A 6537-nucleotide genomic window follows, 5' to 3' on the forward strand; every position below is an offset into this window, starting at 1 on the left:
TCAAAGCCTATTATAATCAAATTGCTTGAAGGCAGTGATAAAGAGAAAATCTGAAAAATAACCAAAGAGAAAAAATGTGCTCTATATGTGTAATAAGAATTGTAATGCATTCTTCTGTCAATAAAAGAAAAAGAAAAAAAAATAGCCAGAGAAAAAAGATGCATTAATACTGAGGAAGAAAAATATAAGAATGGCAGTGGACTTCTTGTAGAAAATAATGTACTGCCTGACCCATATATATAAAATCCTACCCAGCACAGCATTTTTCCAGGTGACTCATTTCACAGAAAAGGATGCACAAAAATGGACTATGACCATGGTATATACTGATCATCTATCACAACATTCAGAAGGAATAGGCTTCTAAAAACACTGCTGGTGTTTCAGCTCAGAGGCAAGAATTTGAAAGGATGGAATGCTATTCCTCAAGATGTAGCATATACACTCAGCTAGATATTTCTCTATGGCACTGTTACACAAATAGGGAAAATCACATGGGTCTGGAAGCCAGTAATTGAAGAAGTAGTCTTATCAGTGTTGTTCTCAGAAACCTTCAGGGGATGTGTTTCATATACCTGTAGCTCTGGGTTCTTTAGGGTGTGAGTCCTGGTCCCAGTGGAAGCAAGTTCTTGCAAGTGAAATTAATATGAGTCCCATTGAACTGTAAGATGTGGCTACCACCAAGGCTCTTTGGACTCTGTGTCCCAAGAACCAACAGCTGTTGGATCATCTCATGGCCACAGTAATTGGCCATGATTATCAGGATGAGTTAAGGCTAAGTTTATACAGTGTGACTGGAAGAAATATGTAGAGAAGCCCAGTTGCAGATTAGAACTCCTTACAGAAGTTCAAAGACTATAATGAGCATAGATAGTAAAATTAAGACTATGAATAACCTTCAAATACTTATTGTGATTGCACACATTTTTTGTGGGGGGAGGGGAGGGAATAAGATATTACTTATTTCTTAGGGAAGACATTGAATCAAAGAGAAATTGTTTGATTACCTAGAGTCTTAAGGCATCTATCAACCAAAGGAACAATAAAGGAAAAACTTTGTGTTAATTAATACTAAGCTTAACTTGTTTAGAGAATGTTTATTTGTTGATACACCACTAAAAACTGGTGCATGAAGCAAGATTTATTTGTAACAATTGAGCTTTCTTTTTGGTTTGGTACTTGTTAGGCATATAATTTTTTTCCTCTTGTTTTAGCCTGGAGTTGAATAAGCTTAAGAGATGGATGGCTTTCACGTTTTTCCTTGGATCCTCTACATATTTAAAAACAATTTATTATGAGAAAAGTCATACTTGGTCAGGGGATGCAACTGAGTGGTAGAACACTTGCTTAGCATAAAGGAGGCCTTAAGTTCAATCTCCAGCAACACACACACACACAATACACACACACACACACACTCATATTAAGAGATCTCATATGTTTTAATATTTTTCCACCTAGAGGAAAAAAAAGTATTTTCTTCATTTTCTGTTCTAGGACAAGCTTATGATGGGTTTAAGTGTTTCCTATACTGTATGAAAATCTAGCAATACTCCGTGTTCTTTATGATGGCCCCTTCCAGACTGTTTGTACAGAAGTGGTTGCCTACTTATCAATACAACCCAAAGATTTAGAAAAAGAATACGTATTTAATATTTTATACAGTTGATTCAGAATCATTCTTCAGCACACTCAACCACAATTAGTCTTGGTCTGACTTGTCTGGAAGAAACAGAAGAAATCTGTATTACTCTGTGTGAATAAAAGAAAATATCAACAATAATCAAATCTAACAGATAAAATGCTTGCTATGTGCCAGGCACATGGCATTTTTCAATATTGTCAGTATCTCCATATCATAGGTGAAGAAGCTGAGAGGTGGAGCTGGGGTTCTGGCTTTAGAGCCTCTGCCTTTCCTGTTACACCCCGTGACCTGCATACATTCAGAACAGAACAGAATGGTATTGATTCATTGGAATACACATTCTGCCAAAAACACCTTCTTAAAAACAAGGAAGTGATGTAACAAAAGAGAACATTAAAAATAATCAAATCTTAGCAATGTAAATTCTTTCTGTTGTTGTTTTGGACTCTAAACAAAAATAAATGCTTCTTTTCTGTGCAAAGTTTTATTAGGAAATGTACATGGTAAAAACAACAAGAAATGTGCTATTTTATCAAATTAATAGAAGCAAAGACTTTATAAAACTTTTAATACAGTTTTGACCACAAAAATTTTATAACTGCAACTTGCAACCTTTGGTTTACTAGTAAATACAATATTTAACAAGTATGCTAACAAAGACAAAACAAGTAGAACACATAGTCTTTGGTAATAGCATATTTTGACTATCAGTCTGGTTGCATAAATCTTTGCTTATTTTGTATTCTTTCTTGTTTTCATATATATGTATATTTGCAACATAATCTCATACCTTCGTTTAATCTCTTTTTGGAGAAACAAGTCAGTGATATAACAAAAGGGAACATTAAAAATAGTTCTCTATTCTCCTCTCACTCCAGACCCAGGCAACCACTATTTTATTTTCTATCTCTATGATTTTGACTCCATTAACTATCTCCATATAAGTGGAATCATAAATTGTGTTTTTGTGATGCTTATTTCATTCGGCATAAAGTTCTCAAAATTTATTCATTAATCTATTTCTGGAGAAAGAGATTTGGTTTAAAAAGACTCAGAATTACTTAGATTTTATCATATATGTGGAAACTTTATGTTAATACATACTGTCTGCTAGTTTCAATATCCTTCCATTTTTCATGATGAAATCTGTTATTTTGGGAATGATTCGTCAGCTTATTTATCTCCTTTGGCATGTAGGTAAACAGGGAAATGTTTAACAGCCTAAATAAAGAAGAATAAGGAAACATGACTTAGATGAATTATCAGACTTTTAGTTTTTAATGAAATCTTTATTTCTATGTTAGCATATGCAAGGTTTCTGAAGATTCACTATCCAGGGTCTTCCGGGTCTGGTTTGGCCTGTAGCATCTTCTTTTATAATACTGCACAACTCAAGTAAAGGAGAAGGAGAAGGGAAACAGAAAGAGTGAGCACAAAGGCCTCAATTAATGGATTTTCAATGGAATATTATAAAATTTTACTTGTCTTGAAAAGGGGGAAATCAGGAACAGGAGACAGCTGAAGTTATTTAGGTTAGTAATATGGTATATAGGATAAAAAAGAGTATACAGATTTTATGCAGCAGCTAATGTTTTGTTTTATAATCACTTAACTTTCCTTCCTGAGAGTCTCTTGTATCAGTAAGAAAAGGATTTCCATTTGTATTCAACTTTGTAAAAAAATTTTTTGTTTGTTTGTTTTTTTTTGTGGCATGATATATATACCTTAAAACTTAATGTACTACTCATTTTTGAGGTATAATTTAGTGGTATCAAGTACATTCAGAATGTGCAACCATCTTCACCATCAGTTTCCATAACTCTTTCCACTTGTAAAACTGGAACTCTAAACCTATTAAACAATAGCTCTTCATTCTCCTCTCACTCTAGACCCAGGCAACCACTATTTTATTTTCTGTCTGTATGATTTTGACTCCTTTTACTATCTCCATATAAGTGGAATCATAAATTGTGTTTTTATGATGCTTATTTCATTTGGCATAAAGTTCTCAAAATATATTCATGTTGTAACATGTTAGAATTTACTTCCTTTTTAAGGATAAATAGCATTCCATTGTGCATGTGTTTACACATGCATACACAGACATGTCTCACATTGTGCTTGTCAGTTGATCATTTAATTGACACACATAACTTCCAAGTTTTAGCTATGATAAATAATGCTGCTATAGACATGGGTGTACAAATATCTCTTTGTGACCTTTGCTTTCAATTGTTTGGCTATACACCCATAATTGGCAGCACTATATATTAGGGTAACCCAATTTTTAATTTCCTGATGGACTAACATACCATTTTTTCCATAATGGCTGTAATATTTTACATTCCTATCAACAGACCACAAAGGTTCCAATTCACATTCTTGTCAACATTTATTATTTAATATTTTTATAGTAGCCATACTAATGGATACAATGTGCTACCTTATTGTAGTTTGGTGTGCATTTCCCTAAAGCTTAGTGGAACATATTTTCATGTGTTTATTAGCCATTTATATATTCTTGCAGAAATATCTAAATCCTTTGCCTGTTTTTTTTCTTTAGGTTTTAATTTTTTATTGAGTTAGGAGTTCTCTGTGTATTTTGGATGTTAATCCTCTATCAGATATATAATTTGCAAATATTTCCCCCCATTCTATGGGTTGTCTTTTTACTGTTAATATTGTCTTTGACATGTTTAAAATTTTTATGAACTCCAATTTATTTAATTTTTCTTTTCTTAATGTGTTTTTTGTGTCATACTCAAAAGTAATTTCCAAATGAATGTCATGAAGCCTTTGTCCTAGGTTTCCTTTCAAGAGTTTTATAGCTTTAGGTCTTACATTTAATTTTTTGATCCACTTTGGATTGAAGTATGGTGTTTGACAAGGGTCCAACTTCATTCTTTTGCATATTCATGTCTAGTTTTTGCAGCACCACTTGTTGAAAAGGCTGCCCTCTTCCCATTGCATATTCTTGGCACTCTTGTCAAAATCACTTGACCACACAGGAGAGGGTTATTTCTAGTCTCTCTATTCTATTCCTTTGGTTTATATTTCTTATTATCTTTAGGCCAGTTCCATATTGTTTTGATTACTGTAGGTTTGTATCAATTTTTTAAATCAGGAAGTGTGAGTCCTCCAATTTTGTTCTTCAAGGTTGTTTTAGAGATTTGGGGCATCCCTTGAAGATTTCATATGAATTTTAGGGTGGGTTATCTATGTCTGCAAAAAAAAATTTTGGGATTTGATAAGATTTGCATTGACTCTATAGGTCATTATGGGTCGTATTGACAAGTTAACAATATTAAGTCTTCTGATCTATGAACAAGAGTTGCTTTCATTTACTTGGGTATTTTTTAAGTTTCTTTCAGCGATATTGCCATTTCCATTGTACAAATATTTTACCTCCTTGGTTAAATATTTTACTTTTTAAAAAACACAATACCTTTATTTCATTTTTACATGGTGCTGAGGATTGAACCTAGTGCCTCACACATGCCAGGCAAGCTCTTTACCTCTGAGCCACCACCCCAGCCCCTTTACTTTTTGGTGTCATTGTAAATGGAATTATTTTCATTTTCTTTTCAAATTGTTTATTATTAATATAGTATAGAAATACAAATGATTTTTGTATGTTAACTTTGTTTATTGCTGTTTTGCTAAAGTCGCCAGTGTTAGTGATACTTGGGTAGAATCTTTAGAGATTTTTAACATATATGATCATAATGTTTGTCAACAGAGGTAAGTATAACTTGTCCTTTCCAATTGGACACCTTTTATGTCTTTTTCTATTCTAATTACTCTGGTTAGAGCTTCCCAGCCCTCTGTTGATTTAAAGTGGTTAACGTGAGCATCTTCACCTTACTCCTGAACTTACAGGAAAACTAAGTTTGATTTGTGAGTATTTTTGTTGAGAATTTTTGCATTAGTGTTCACAAAGGATATTGACCTGAAGTTTTCTTTTCTTACAGTGTCTTTTTTCTCGCTTTGGTCTCATGGAATCAGGCAGCGTTTCCTTATCTTCAGGTTTTTAGGAAAATTTGAAAATAACTGGTCTTATGAATTATCAACTTGATTGGATTAAGAGATGCTAATGATTAAGAGGCTTCTTGGTGTGCCAATGAGGGTGTGTCTAGGAATGAAGTGGAGACCCTCCCTAAGTGTGGGCAGCCCTATCCAACAGGATGATGGCTTGGATGGAATAAAATTTGGAATAACAAGGAAGCAGCAGCAGATACAACCTTGTTTCTTCTTGAACAGGTTCTTGATTGCTGCTGTGATTGAGGATTTCAGACTCTCACTTCTTTATTCTTCAAAAGAGGATTCTGCCAGTGATTCTTATGGAGTTTCCAGGATACTTCAATCTTGCACTAGGGTAGCACCACTGAACCCTCTTATTCTGGGACTTCAGCCTCTTAGACTGTGCAGCTACTGATTTTTCTAGCTCTGCAGCCAATGGACTACCATTGTGGGCTATTCAGCTTCTGGTCACATAAGCCAACATAATAAACTCCCTTTTTATAATTTTACTTCCTGTTGATTCTGTTCCTCTAGAGAATCCTGACTAATATAGTACTTTAAATATAGACATCAGCCATGAAGTTTTTCTTTACCCGGTTATTTAAAAACAAAACAAAACAAAACCTTACAATTTATAGCCATATTTAGATTTTTGTTTTCTTTGTAATTTAATCTTGGTCTGTTTTATGTTTCTAGGACTTGATCCATTTTATCTAGATTGTCAAATGTGTTGGCATACAGTTGTTCACAGAATTCTGTTTTAATCCTCATATCTGTAAATATAATAATGCCCCCATTTTCATTTCTAATTTTAGCAATTTGAGTCTTCTCTCTCTCTCTCTCTCTCTCTCTCTCTCTCTCTCTCTCTCTCT

This window comes from Marmota monax, unplaced genomic scaffold, assembly GCF_021218885.2.
Source record: "Marmota monax isolate L192 unplaced genomic scaffold, Marmota_monax_Labrador192_F-V1.1 WCK01_AAM20220418_F8-fsc00027, whole genome shotgun sequence".
NCBI classification, from domain to species: domain Eukaryota; kingdom Metazoa; phylum Chordata; class Mammalia; order Rodentia; family Sciuridae; genus Marmota; species Marmota monax.